Raw genomic sequence first — 15,906 nt, forward strand, 5'->3', positions numbered from 1 at the left:
AAAAGGAGAAGTGATTGGCCTTGGAAGATAAGTGACCCTAAGTGACAAGAAGTACCACACTACTGTGGTGGATAAGGAAAGACAACTTGTTTTGCAATTGTGTTTCCATGGTAGGAAAATACAAACAAACAAACAGAAACCATGTGGCTGTAGAGCAACCAAGTTTGAGAAGCATGTAGAGGGAAAGAAGTCAAATCTCAGGCAGTCAGGCAGGCAGGCAGGCTCATGACTATAATCGGAATTACTTAGGGGGAAGAGATCGGGAGGATTGCATTTCGAGGACAACCTGGGAAAAAGTTAGTCAGACCTCATCTCAACAAATAAGCCAGGTCTGGTGATTCACTTTGTGAGTGGTCATAGATAGGGAGATTGAGGTTCAAGCCAGCTAGCTGAAAACATGGACTCAACCTAGACAGTGCGCCTAAAAAGAAGAAAGGAACTGGGGCCTGGTGGCTCATGTCTGTAATCCCAACTACTCCAGAGGTGAGCCAGAACAATCCATAAGACTCTAGTTAACAACCAAGAGGTCAAATACAGAGGTGTAATTCAAGTGGTAGAGTACCATCCTTGAGTGAAAAAGCTAGGAGAGAGAGCCCTGGCCCTGAGTTCAAGCCTCTGTACAAAAAAAAATGAAAAGGAAAAAGAAAAAAGAAAATTCAAGTCTCCATACTGGGAAAGAAAGTTAAGAAAAAAAGGAAAAAACAGGAGGAAAGAAGGGAGGAAGGGAGGGGGAGGGAGGGAGGGAGGGAGGGAGGGAGGGAGGGAAGGAGTGGGGAGGGAAGGAATGAAGGAGGTAGGTGTGGCTCAAATAGCACAGTGCTAGCAAAAGGCACTGAATTCAAACTCAAGCACAAGTACAGCTTAAGTAAGAAATCTTGAAACTTGGTTTTAGGCCTAAAGTTTACTGGGGTTTTTTTTTCCCAAGTTAGGTTCAGCCATTTGCCCCAAGATCCCAAAAGGAAGAGGAAAAGAAGATTTATTCCACAGCAGCATGGGAAATTAACACTTCAGAATACCTTCCTTGTCTTCAGAGGTACAATTGGCTTCAGGTTAAATTAGGAGAATTTGGAGCAGGAGATGAGAAAGGCATGCCTAGTCTCAGTTACCGCAAGTGGCAGTTGAGATGGGATTGACCATTAGTTCAGTCTTTGTCCTTGAGGACCACAACAGAGAAGAAACTGTTTGGCTGTTTGCTTCCCAATGACAAGAAGACATTGCTTGAGAGGCAGTCTGCCTTTCACACAAGATGATTATCTGAATCTCTTGTTCTCTCCTGCAAATAAATTATTGCAAAAGGACTTCAGGGGAGGATAGTCCAGATCAAAAGGCACAGATACAAAGTTGAGGGACTTTTAGTAATTCATAGGACCCAGCAAAAGCATCTCTCAAATTGTCTCTTATAGCCTTTCAGCACCGAAGATATAGTCCAATCCATAAGACAAATAATCAAGGCCCACAAAAGTGCCACTGGAGGCTTTGGAAGTCTTTAAGGTGTTGTGTAGGAGGTACAGAATTATCAGTGACAGCCCTAGTACTGGCTAAAGGAGAGGGCTAACTCAGATGTCATTCAGCCTTCTAGTATTAAATGTTGTGGAAAGGTGAGCCAATCACAACTGTGAACACGCAGTGACCCAATGAAGATAAATCTAGGTAAAGCACACCTTGATATAATGCAGAAGGGGCTTTAACAAGTGTCTCATGGACCTGTTGCCCCCCACTAAATGCCTTCCTGTGGAGACACTTCTGGAGGAGCTCGGACTCACCTCCAGCAGAAAACATTAAGTACTAAACCTACACTTTGTATTTTTTTCCACTTGCAACTTCAGGCCTTCTCTGATATCTCAAGAGCTCACACAGTCTGTGGGCAAGCACAGGTTGAGAAGACACTTAGGATAAATGCACTGACCTGTGAATAGACAACTCTGAGAGAGCCTACCTACCTCTAGTGAGATCCTGGCAAAATGAAGCAGGGGGAGCTTGCTCTGGTTCCATCTTGCTTCCTAACATCAGCTTCATTCCAATGAGCCCTGGCTTTGCCATCTATGGGGAGAAAAACTAATACAGAGCTTCTTCCAAGGATGAATAAAGAACAAAGGAAAGCTCAAGATGAATGTTCCTGAGCTGATTACTAATAAGTGTCTATGAGTACTTGAATGTAATTATGTGCCAATTAATAATTTTGAAAGGGTGAATGGCTTCTTGGAAGAGATAGCTGTTGTTTTGAGAAGATGGTGAGGCAAAGCCCATTTACCAAACTCCATATGTGTGACTGATTACATCTTTTTACCACTCAAAAAAAACTGGATTTTTTACTTCTTTTATGGTCCCTCCCCGAATCTAAATTCATTATTAGAAGCTCAGACCTGGTTATTCCCCAAATTTGCTTTGCTTCTGGTCTCTCCTAACTAACCCCAGTGGTACCTCAAGTGCTTTATCAACTCTGCTTTCTTTTTTTTCTCTACTCCTTTTTCTGCCTACTCAAATTTCTCTTCTGTTATTTGGGTCTATTCACCCTATTGATACTATCTAGGGGTCTTGGCAGCAGAGAAGGTACAGACAGCACCTTAGCTATTATAAGCTAGTTGGCATAAGCCTCCAACAGGGAATTCCTACTGGGAGAGTGTTCCTTACCTAGGCAAAAATGAGGAGGAGGAAGAGGAGGAGGAGGAGGAGGAGCAGGAGGAAGAGGAGCAGGAGGAGCAGGAGGAGGAGGAGGAGGGGAGGAGGAAAGGGAACAAATCCAGACTTCCCAGTTTAAGAGAAGTGGAGCCTGGAAATTGGTGGCTTACTATAGGATCCTTGTGATGCTACACAGTACCAAATCTAAGCAAACAATTTAGCATCCCTTCTTGAGATATTCATTATAGCTGATGGTGCCCATTTTTCTCCTCTTAGTATATAGTTACAGACTGGGTGAGGACAGATATTTCCCTATGCACTTTTCATTCCTCACTGCCCTTAAAACAGTATTAGATACACTGTAAGTATTTTAAAGCATAATATTATGCTTTAAATTTACTTCATTATTGCTCTATATTACAAAAAGAGCATTAAGCAAAGCATCAGTGGGCTCTGGTGCAGTTGTAGAAAGATTTTTTGAAGAAGTAAGATGCAGTGAAAGGGTGCATTTAAGAATATCACCTTGGGGATGTGGGGAGTGGGAAACAAAAACATGAGAGGGATAACAAGGTTCAACAAGAAATGCAATCACTACCTTACGTATGTAACTGTAATCCCTCTGTATACCACCCTGACAATAAAATTAAATTTTAAAAATAAAGGAGGGGCCAAGAGAAAGCTTGCCTAACATACATGAAGCCCTTGGTTCGATCCTGGGTACCACATACATGGAACGGGTGCTGTGGCTCAAGAGATAGAGTGCTAGCTTTAAGAAAGCTTAAGGGCAGTGCTCAGGCCCTGAGTTCAAGCCCCAGGACTGACAATAAATAAATAAATAAATAAATAAATAAATAAATAAATAAATAAATAACTATATCACCAGATTCTGGCAGCTTGCACATATAACCCTCACTACTCAGGGGACAGTCCAAGAGTACTGATATTCAAAGCCCAGCCTAGGCAGAAAAGCCTATCTCCAAAGTCAACAGAAAATGCCATGCTGAAGACACAGCTCAAGTGGTAGAACACCAACCAATCAAGTTAAGTGAGTAAAAGGCCCTGCATTCAAACCTCAATATCACCAAAGTAGGAGAAATCAGTGATAAAAGAAGCTGGTACAAAGTAAATATTAATTTATTTTGATCCATGGTAAATGGAATTCACAAGTCTATAACTATTTTTCAGAACTGATTTCTTTTCTATATTTACTTATCAGCATCCATTAATTGGACAAGGGTGTCTCCACCTTGGCAAGTCCATCTATGGACAATAAATCATGATCCACCTCACCCCTCTGCCTAGTAATCCTCCCCACTGCCAAACCAAATCCCAACAAGCTTTGTTCCATTTTCACGCATGGACAAAAAGTATATTGACCAAGTTTGTCCTCCTTCACCCTCTTAAATTCATCCCTTCCTTTCCTACTAGTACCCATACCTTGGACAGGACCTATTTCACATTCTTGTTAATTGTTTTTTTAGTGTGTATGAATTCTTGTTGTTTTGCTATTGTATTTCACACATGAACACACAGAACTTGAATCAGATCAACCCCTTGCTTGTTGTTATTTTCTTCATCCCCATTACACTCTATTATACAAGAGCTGTCAGTGAGTTTTAATTTACTCAGAATGAAATGAAAACATCTCAATGAATACACCTCATTCACAGGTGCATTGTATTTCAGTATTGTTCTAACATTCCCTTCTCAAACAGGACTATACTTACAACCAGATGAGCTTCGCTTCCAGAAAACCAAAACTCTCCATTATTTTCATCCCCTGCCCCCAAATTTTCTCACTCGAAAGCTCTGTCACATACATCATTTTATTTGATCTTCATAGTTCAATAATTTGATGAACTATATAAAGAATGTAGGTACAGAATGGCTACTCAGTATAAGATTCTAAAGTTCTTGTTCTAACGTTCTCAAGACTAACTTGGAATCCCTAATGATGTGACAGGCAAAGTGAGCCCAAGCAAGAGGTGAGAAACATCAACTCCTGAGATTCACATTTATGAGCTCACAATTTGAGCTGAGATTAAATGAGAATGTAGCCCACTCCTGTGTGTGTGTGTGTGTGTGTGTGTGTGTGTGTGTGCCCACATGTGCGTGAACTTAGGACTTTGAGCAATTGGTTAGCTTTATTTTTTTATTTAATTTTATTAGCAAGTTGATGTACAGAGAGATGACAGTTACAAAAGTAAAGTAATGAGTACATTTCTTATTGAACATTGTTATCCCCTCCATTTTTCTCCCCCTTTCTCTTCCCCCCATCTCCCCCCACCAGGTTGTAAAACTCATTTCCAGCCTAGTGTCTTGTGAGTATCAGTGTTGCATTGGTTTATCCTTTGTCCTTTGTTTCACCCTTTTGTTACTCCCCTTCCCTTCCCTAATTCAGAAAAATGCATACACAAGACACAGAGTATCAAAATCAAATACAGTGATAATAGGGAATAAACCTAAGGGGAAAAAATGAAAGAAAAAATGCAACTTCAAGCTGTATGCTAAAAATGACAACCAAAAAAACCTCTTGTTTTCATATCTTGGAGTTCATTTCAATTAGCATCAGTTTATATGTTCATATGTACATAGCTGTTGAGATATTGTGACCCTCTTCCAGGACTATCCTAGACATACTAATTATTACAAAAAAAAAACATGAGAAAAACCATGGAGTCTATGTTGCTTAGGGTCTGGCTTACTTCACTAAATATGATTTTTCCAAGTATTTCCATTTCCTTACAAATGGGGCGATGTCATTCTTTCTGAAGGCAGCATAGAATTCTATCTACTGAGTTGCATCTGGGTTGGTTCCATATCTTAGCTATAGTAAATAATGCTGCAATGAACATAGCTGTGGAGGTAGCTTTAGTTTGGGTAATTGTCCAGAAGTAGGAGAGCTCTTTGTTTAGTTTTCTGAAGAATCTCCATACTACATTCCAGAGTGGTTATACAAGTTTTCACACTCCCAACAGTCTAGCAGTGTTCCCTTTTGGCCATGTCCCTGCCAGTATCTGTCTCCAGTTAGCCAGCAAAATGCCAGAAGTAGAACTGTGATTCTTGCCTAGGTTTTTCAGCTCTGATATTCCACCACTTGAGCCATACCTCCACTCCCTTTATTTTGCTGGTTAAGATTAACCAGCAGTCTCTAGAATTTGTTAGCCAGGACTTGGCTTTAAACCATGATCTTTAGATCTCAGTCTCCTCCATAGCTAGAATCACAGGCATGAAGCACTTCTAGCACCTCACAGCCCAATCATCTCTTTTCTTATTAGGCTAAGAGGACAAAGGAAAATTGATATAGAACAATAATATAGTTGCCAATTTGGCCATAAAATGATAAGTAGGGTAGAAATCTAACCACTGAATAAGCTAGAGAGACAGAGAAGAGAAAAGGAGTGGGGGCAGGGTGAGAGGAAGGGAGAGAAATGCCATTTACAGGAACTTGGTAAATTATACTGTACTTTTGGAGCATCAAGAAAAAATGCCCAGGCTAGGAGTGTTCAATTCCACAATATCATATATACACAAAAAAACAGAAGCAGTGCTGTGGCTCAGGTGGCTGAGGGATAGCCTTGAACAAAAAGTGTCCAAGGACAGTGCCCAGGCCCTGAGTGCAAGCCCAGGACTGGAGAAAAAAAAAGGAAGGAAGGAAGGAAGGAAGGAAGGAAGGAAGGAAGGAAGGAAAAAGAAAAAGAAAATATGTCCAACTTCCAAAGGGAAATAAAAAAGAAAAATGAGTCAAGGCTACCACTTCCTACTCAAGAAATCAACTTCTAAATTAGCCTTTTATTCTCTTTTGTGTTTTGTAAGTGCTGGGGGATAACAAAGCTGAACCCATGGAAGTGGCTTTGTCTAAGACTGGATTACACAAATTCAGTAAGCAGAGGAAATATATGCAAAGTAGATTAATGATGCCCCGTATTGGGCATTTTCAGTTTTGTTCAGTTGCCTCTTCTATAAGATAAAAACTGTAATTCCTGACCTTTCTTCTCTCAGAAAAATATGTGTAAAAGAAAAATGAGATGTCAACGAAAAACTGTCAGATGTGCAACAAAGAATATTCTCAAATACACTTTATGTTAATTTTTCCTTCACAAAGTCATTAAGAGAAGTGCACAAAAGTCTTTGTAGGAATATTTGCCACCCATATTATAGAACTCACTGACAGCCAGTGGCAGGCATTCATTGCCAAATGGAAAGAAAAATCTTCAGCAAACAAGAGTACAACTACATCCTAGTTCAAATTTTCTCTAGATTGTCTAAATGTCATTCCCTACTGTCATTGTGATTTTTAAACCCTCCTCAAAATGATTAGAACAGTTTTGGTCAAAGAATTATATAATCAATGCCTGGATTATTTAAACTTTAGAGATGATTTTATATTTACTTTAAGACAGAGACAGGAGTGAAAGAGAAAGTAAATGAAGAAAATTTAAGGAAGGGCAGTAGCAAAACTGGAGGAAAAAATATCAAAAGAAAGCTTACAGGAAAGTTGAAGTTATTACATTAGCTTTTCCTATGTTTTCTCTACCCATTTCATTCTGTTCTCCAAATTAAGTCTTTTACTTTTAGGCCCAAGACCAGGGTTTGAACTCAGTACCTGTACCACTGTTATTAGCTAGCCCTCTACCAACTGAGCTATGCCTCCTAACTCCACCACATTATCTTCTTTTCTGTACCTGTACTAGGTTTTGAACTCAGAGCCTGGTCACTGTCCTTTAGCTTTTTCACTCAAAGCTAGCACTCTACCACTTGTGCCACACATCTATTTCCAGCTTTTTCTTTTTTTACAGATAATTGGAGATGAGTCCCATCGACTTTCCTACTCAGTCTTGCTTCGAACTTCAATCCTCAGATCTCAGTTTCCTGAGTTACCTAGGATAATAAGTGTCAGCCACCAACTCCAGCTTTCTCTCCATTAAAAAAAAAAAATGGAGGGGGTGGGAGTTTGGCCTAGTGGTAGCGTGCCTGCCTAGCATGCACAAAGACCCGGGTTCGATTCCTCAGTACCACATACACAGAAAAAGCCAGAAATGGTGTGGTGGCTCAGGGTAGAACACTAGCCTTGAGAAAGACCAAGGACAGTGCTCAGGCCCTGAGCTCAAGCCCAGGACTGGCAAAAAAAAAAATTATGAAAAAAAATGGAAAGATTTGTTTTAGTAAAATAATGTTAAAGTAGGAAGAAATGCAGATGAGAAAAGCATTTCCTGCTCCTCATGCAGGAAATGAAAGTTAAAGACTTCACCACTTCATTGTCCTTCAAGAATAAATTATGCATCATTTACCATTTATCATGTTAACTTTGCCTATAGCAAAGCTGTACTCTCTAGCAACTCATCAGGAATACCACTTCCTGTTCTGAGGCTGTGATGTCAGGAGGCCAGCTCAGATTAGATCTGGTTTCTCACTCTGCAGGGGGAGCTGCTAGAATGGCACAAACCAGCTTACTGTTGGTACTCGTGGTCTCCACCACTCTTGGTAAGAAAGCATATCTATTTGTATTTACTGATATTCAGCAACACTGAGAACTAGGGAGAGAAATGAACAGTTCACAGCTCTTTATTCTTCTCATTGGATTCAACTATATAAGTCAAAAAGTGGATATCTACTGACTGGAAAGGTGACTAGAAAAATTGAGGAGCTGAATGGGGTTGGGAGATGGGAAGAATAATGAAAGGGGTGCCATTGATCAGGATGCATTTTTCTCACAAACTGACATGTTGAACTGAAGTCCCCTTGTACAACTACTTAAAGATAACAACAGATAGACAGATAGATAGATAGATAGATAGATAGATAGATAGATAGATAGATAGATAGATAGATGATAGATAAATAGACAGACAGACAGACAAACAGACAAAGACAGACAAAAGGGGAAAGGTAAGTGGAGACTAGAAGCAGCTCCTAAGGCTGCTTCTCTCCTCATTCATATTATTCTGTTTTCTTTCCTACAGGAGTCAGCATGGCCCAGTCAGTCAGTCAGTCTCAACCAGAAATGTCTGTGCAAGAATCAGAGACTGCAACCCTGCACTGCACATACAATACTGAGGAAAGTATTTATTCTTTGTACTGGTACAAACAACTTCCCAGTGGAAAGATAGTTTTTGTTATTCTCCAAGAATCTTATCAGCAGGAGAATTCAAAAAAGAAACGATTATCTGTTAACTTCCAGAAAGAAGCCAGATCCTTCAGTCTCACGATCTCAGCTTTACAGCTGGAGGATACTGCAAAATATTTCTGTGTTCTTAGGGAATACACTGTGATTCAAAGAACAGAGAAAGGCTAACAAAAACCTCAGACTCCAGCACCTGTGCAAGTGTTGAGGGTAACAGACACACACAGAGGAAGTTGTATTCTCTTGAAAAACAAAGATTATTTACATCTAACTCTAGGAAACATAAAGAGGATCTGATCCATTGTAATTCTCAAAAACTGCAGAGAAATAATGATGTACACAAAGTGTTATTTTTTGCAAAAATATTCACTTCTATTATTTCACTTGAACCCCAAAATCTGTGTGCTGTGTAGGACTATCAGACATTCTAATTGACACTACAAGCCTGACACTGATGGTTCAAGCCTGTAAGCTACTCCAGAGGCTGAAATCTGAAATCAAAGTCGGAAGCCAGCCCAAGCAGAAAAGTCCACAAGACTCATCTCTAATTAACCAGCAAAAATTAGGAAGTCAAGGTATGGCTCAAGTGGCAGAGAGTCAGCCTTGAGCAGAAAAGGCCAAGTGACAGCATGAAGCTCTGAGTTCAAGTTCTAGGAGATGCAAGATAATAATAAATGAATAATATCACTGTAATCTATCAAATCTCATAGCTTAAGCTATAGTTATTCTTTGAGAATGGCACTAAGACATCATTAATCTTTCACTTTGTTGATGACTAATTGCTATTTATCTACATGTCATAAAAAAAAATCACATCAAGGCCTGGAGTTTTAGCCTAGGGTAGAGTGCTTGCTTAGCATGTACAAAGACGGGGTTCTATTCCTCGTTACCACATACACAGAAAAAAAGCCAGAAGTGGTGCTGTGGCTCAAGTGGTAGAGCTCTAGCCTTGAGAAACCCAAAGACATTTCTCAGGCCCCAGGACTGGCAAAATAAAAATCACATCAAATATAAAATTCAACTATACAACAACTGACATCTTTGAATTATCATTGTTTTACCTACCATAATCACCTACCTAAAAACTGAATGCAGAGGAGGAGGAAGCTTCTTCCTCAGTAATTCCAGTAAGCATCTTAGGAACTAATCCTTTTTGGACCAGCCCATCCAGGTCTGGGAAACAAGAACAAGCAAAGCCAAGAAACTACTAGAAAAGGAATGAATAATGGATAGGCAAAAATAATGGATGACCCCAACAGTGTTAATTTCCTTTCAGATTCTACTCTCCATCAAAACACAGTGAATTCACATATTAATTCCCATAATATAATGTTTTTAATTACCAAAATTTACATTTCAAAAGAGCAAGCAAAAGACAATGAATAAAATTGCTTCACAATGATGTAGAAATTCAACATGGAGGGTTATTCAGGATCATTTCAATGTATTTAGTAGATAAAGGAATGAATAACAAATATTTCATGGTAAATTTAGCTAAAGAATATGTGAAATTGTATGTTTAAAATTAGAAACTGGAGCCTGGCATGGTGACTCACACCTGTAATCCTAGCTACTCAGGAGGATAAGATCTGAGGATCTCAGTTCAAAGCCAGCCCGGGCACTAAAACATCCGTGAGACTCTTATTTCCAATTAATCATCAGGAAACAGGAAGTGGCACTGCAACTCCAGAGATAAGGCTGTAGCCTTGAGCTGAAAAGCTCAGGAACAACACCCAGGCCCAGAGTTCAAGACCACAATCCACAAAAAAAAAAACAACCAGAAACTACAAATAATGGAGTGATAGTTTGATGTAACTTCCTATAAAAACATGATATTATACTACAAACCTAAAACCACTCCAAAAAATGCAAAGGTAAAAAATCTGGTGAAGTCAGAACAGAACCATTGTAAATCAGGTAAACTATTGAGGAATAGTCTTGACTAATGCAGAAAGTGTTATCAATTCACAGGTACTCACACACCATTAATAGTCCAGTAGCTAACATCTGTAATCCTTAGCTCTTCAGGAGGCTGACAATTGAGGATCATGATTTGAAGCCAGCCCAGTCAAGAAAGTCTGTGTGAGACTCTTATTTCCAACAAACTAGCCAACAGCAAAGCTAGAAGTGGAGTTGTCCCTCTAGTGGTGGAGTGCTAGCTTTGAGCATGAAAGTTTGGGACAGCATCCTGGCCCTAAGGTCAAGCCCAGAAGAGCACCAAAAATAAAACCTCATCTGGATATTTGGATGTCTCTTAAAAACTGAGAGATATGGTCCTGGAGTGTGGCCTAGTGGTAGAGTGCTTGTAGCATGCATGAAACTCTGGGTTCGATTCCTCGGTACCACATACACAAACAAAAGCCAGAAGTGGTCTGTGGCTCAAATGGTAGAGTGCTAGCCCTGAGAAAGCCTGAAGACAGTGCTCAGGCCCTGAGTTCAAGCCCCAGGACTGGCCAAAAAACCCTGAGAGATAATTAGGCAAGAAGAAAATCAACAGGCAAGTGGAGTCAACGAAAATAGCTCATTTGGTTTAAAATATTCTCATTGTTGAGGTATACAAAGGAGTCTGAGAGCATACAGAAGAATTAAGGTACATTAGAAACTGTGAAAATAAAGTAAAACCAAGCATCAGCGGCTCATGCATGTAATCCTAGCTACTCGGGAGGCTGAGATCAGAGGGATTACAGTTTGAAGTCAGTCCAGTCAGAAAAGTCCTCAAGATTCCATTTCCAAAATGACCACAGCAAAAGTCAGACTAGAGATATGGCTCAAGTGGCAGCGAACCAGCCAAGCATTTGACCCCAGCAAATGAGAGGCCCTGAGTTCAAACCTTTGTGTGAAATCGAGGAGAAATTTAATGAGAATTTGGGAAAAGTACTTAAAGAAGCAAAAGGAAGATTGCAACACAGAAGCTTAAAACAAAGAATTGAAGAAGAAATAAATATGATGGGAGTGCTAAAGGAGAATGAGAATAAACATTTCAGAAGTTATGAAAAGATGGTAAAACAAAGGATGCATGATAGAATATTCTAGAAACAATACATATCAAAATGTTATATACTATTAGCATTTGGGCAAAATGAATGGAACATTATGACACCCACTGATAAATATGAAAATTTTAAGACCTTCTGATGATCATGTACTAAGTTAGTCACAAATCATCTGTAACAGAATTCTGGATTATAAATTAGGGAAAGTATTGTCAAGTACCTCATAAGATAAAGGAAATAAACTATAAACAGACCAAATATATGCCCTCAGGCACTACAATATTAAGTATATATATATTTTTAAATAAACTCATGTAAAGATTCTTCCAAGTAATGCTGACACTGTGTACATTGTACAGACATATGTGTAGACACACAGACAAACAAAGAGATACAGAAATACTCTGTTCCTCTCAAAGAGGCCATATTCCTAGAACCCTCCTATTCTTCACTTTCTACTATCCTAAAATTTCCTAGGAGATTTTCTCCCAGAACAAAAAGCCCTGTAGTTAGACTTCAATCTTCATCTTGGCTTTTTCAATGCAGCATTTCTATTGATCCAATACATCACCATTTTCTTTAGATCTGTGGAGCTGTGCTTTGTTGTGATATAGTAAGTTCACCATGAAGGATATTATGAACAATAGCTCTATAGAACTCATTATTAAGAATACTGTAGGTTCTTTATCAAGCACAAAGTGTACACTTAACCTTGTGTTTTTATGAGATGCCATAAGAAAAAATTTATCTTAAGACTTAATATGAGGGCCACCTTCACCTATTCTTGCAATATATTTTTATCATCTAGATAAGGCAATTGCAATCAGTCTGATTTATTTCCTTCTTTACATCGACTGTTAAAAAAAAAATGTTCTGAACTGCCAGGCACTTGTGGCTTACGCCTAGAATCCTAGCTACTCAGGAGGGTAAGATCTGAGGATCTTAGTTTGAAGTCTGCCTAGGCAGAAAAATCTATGAGTGTCTTATCTCAAATTAACAAGCAGAAAGCTGTAAATGAAGCTGTGGATCAGGGTGCCTATAGGAGTCAAAGGCATCCTGTAGAATGCCCATCATCTGTTTCAGGAGTATAGAATCCAGAAGTCCTCATAGTCCAAAGAGAGGATGCAGCATGTTGAGAGGGTTAGTGGCCAGGAAACATCCTGGGTAAGGACTTGGAGATGAAGTCAAATGTCTTGGACAATGAGCTTTGAGAGTGGTGCCAACACATTATCCTGAAAGGCCAGATGGATCACCTGTTTACATCTGACTCATTTCCCACCCACAGCACATATCAAAGTGGCTACCTCGCTCCACATCACAGGATTCAAAAGATGAGGCTTCTGAAGTGCTTAGGGGAGCAGGTTGCCTTGGCTGCTATGATCATTCTTTATATTTATGTCCATTCTTATCTCTCCGTAGTACGCATTATTACAACATGTTAATTTGTTCAGGCTGACAAAACAAAATACTATAGATCGATTTCACACATTTCTAGAGGTTGGGAATTCTAAGATCAAGGCATCAACAGATGGGCCTGATAGCTAATTTGCTGGCTAATAGATGGTGCCTTTCACTCCTATAATGAAAGACAAGGCAGCTCTCAGGGGAAGTGGGGGAAGGAGAGCCAATCTTACGTATTAATCCCAGGCATGTAAGTTCCACCTTAGAGCCCAGTCACTGCACACAGGCCTGACCTCCCATCATCTCAGTGATTAGGTTTAGACAGGCAGCCAGACCCTAATATTCCTGTCTGGTCAAATCCACATTCATCCTTGTAGACCCTTGGCAAATATACCCATGATCACTGTAATTAGTAATAATATCACTGATCAACTTCCCATAGGCCTTCTTGACTCTACATTTTGGGGGATTTCTTGAAATACTGATTTGTTGTTAAATTATATATAAAAATCGGTGCACACCTATACAGGGAGCAAAGATTATGATTTACACACAAATGTATAAATTTAATCACCATTATCACTCATAGCCAGATACACATATATAGTATCCAATAAATAATTCTGCTAATATAACAAGTACCTGTTGCTTAAAATATTATTATTGGATGCCAAATGCCAGTGGCTCCCACCTGAAATCTGAGCTGCTCTGCATCTGAGGATCCCAATTTAAAGCCAGACTAGGCAGGAAATTCCAGGAGTCTCTTTCTCTAACTAACCATCAAAAAGCCAGAAGTGGATCTGTTTAGCACCAACCTTGAGCAAAAAAAAAAAAAAAAAAAGGCTAAAAGACAGTGCCTGGGCCCTGAGTTCAAGCTCTGGCACAAAAGAAAAGAAAATACTCTTGGAGTTCAACCACTATGGAAAGCAGTATGACGGTTCCTCATAAGACTAAACATAGAGCTCTCCTATGACCTTGCAATTCCACTACTTGGCATTTACCCAATCATCCAGAAACAAGGACATACTGAATCCACTAGGACAACGATGTTTATTGAAGCACTATTTACCTTAGCAAAGATAAGGAACCAACCAGGATGCCCCTCAGTAGATGACTGGATCAACAAGATGTGGTATTTACACACAATGGAATTCTATGCTGCCATCAGAAAGAATGACATCGCCTCATTTGTAAGAAAATGGAAAGACCTGGAAAAAATTATGTTAAGTGAAATAAGCCAGACTCAGAGGAACATAGGCTCAGTAGTTTCCCTCATTTGTCATAATTAGTAGAAACCTTCAGCTCTCCTAGCAGAGGATTACAACAGGGTAAAACCTAGATACATAAGGCCATATAGGATGAGGCTAAATGAAAGGACCTCCAGGAGAGGGAAACAAGAGCAATATAATGTGTGCTTGTTGTTCTTAATGTACTATGTTTTTCCTCCTCTCTTTTGTTGTCCCTTGGTTATTCTCATATTGCTACAGTATCTTACCTTGTTATCTGGTATAGTATATATATGCTTATTTGTTTATTTGAAATAGGATAGGGAAGATGGGAAAACAAGATGAGGGGAGAGGGTAGGGGGAGGGAAATCGGGACAAAAACATGAGAAGAGGTATCAGCGTTTGTGAAGTAATACACCTTCTATCTGGTGAATATAATGTAACCCTTCTATTAATTACAATAAAAATACTCTTGGAAATGTGGTCCCTTGAACTCAATGTCAATTTATAAGCAACAAGAGCAGGGATTTTGGAGAAAAAGAGGTAAGAACATATTCATTTTGCCAGTTACAAAGAAGACTGCATGAGCCATTTCCTCAAAGGCACAGTTTCACTTCTGAGAGAGAATGTCACTACTTAAGGGGAGCTTGGTTTCACCCTAAGTGATGAGCATATGTCCCAAGCAGGTGTTGGCTTTGGTTCTTTTCTCCAGGTTTACAGACTACACATCTCAAAGCTGCACATTTTGGCTCTCCTGGTAGTCAGAGAGAAAGAGAGATATAAGGTAGAAGGAAGATTTCCTGCTTTCCTGGAGGGGAGGAAAAGGCTGTCTTTGAGCTTCCCAACTTGGGGAGAGTTAGTGCACAATTATCAGTCAGAGCTGTTCCGCCTGCCTGGCTGCAGAGTCATTTTGATATGGCTCTGTAACAAAATGACTTGTATGTTGATATAAGAGCTCTTGAATTAAGAGGGCAGATACAGAGTGGAAGCACAAATATCCAGGTATGTTATGATCCTGCCTTTGGTTAATCCATGGCTCCAGATCTGAGTAAGGAGTCAGTAATTTTCAGAAAAAGAAACAAAACACAAGAAACAAACAAAAACTGCTTTTAAGCCTCTGTTACCTACTAAATGGCTGAACAAAACAATCTCTACCAATTCATCTATTTTCCCAAATGAGTGCTCTCCTTGTAACAGAGTCATTATGTGTATATTGACTGCCCTTAGTCACTTTCCATAGCAAATGGTGAAAAAACAGAGGTCTGCTCTCATTTTCTCTCCCACTCCAGGGATCTGAGAAATCTAATTATAGGTTTAGCAAATCTGAACTCATTCCAAATGCCTGGTATTTCCTTTTGCCAGTTAGGAGGTAAACGCAGTCTCTGTTTTCCATCCATAAGGTTCAAGTCATCGTATGCACAATGTGATGTGACTGAAAACTTTGTTCCTCAAGAGATGCCCATAACATCAGAGTAAGCAAGGCAGAGGACAGAGGTGTGAAGATGAAAATAAGAAGGAAACAGTTCGTCTCCTTTAGTCTTAT

The 15,906-nt window shown here is 39.5% G+C and overlaps 1 long non-coding RNA gene across 1 annotated transcript; it reads left to right on the top strand.

Annotated features, from left to right (window-relative positions):
* The first annotated feature begins 243 nt into the window (after positions 1–243).
* On the top strand, positions 244–1,951 carry LOC150055267 (uncharacterized). Its single transcript, XR_016537637.1, has 3 exons — positions 244–483; positions 926–1,033; positions 1,827–1,951. It is a non-coding gene; the product is annotated as an uncharacterized LOC150055267 (long non-coding RNA).
* Positions 1,952–15,906: the final 13,955 nt, after the last annotated feature.

The sequence above is a fragment of the Megascapheus bottae genome, chromosome 14 (assembly GCF_031878675.1).
Source record: "Megascapheus bottae isolate mThoBot1 chromosome 14, mThoBot2.hap1, whole genome shotgun sequence".
In the NCBI taxonomy this organism is placed as follows: Eukaryota; Metazoa; Chordata; class Mammalia; order Rodentia; family Geomyidae; genus Megascapheus; species Megascapheus bottae.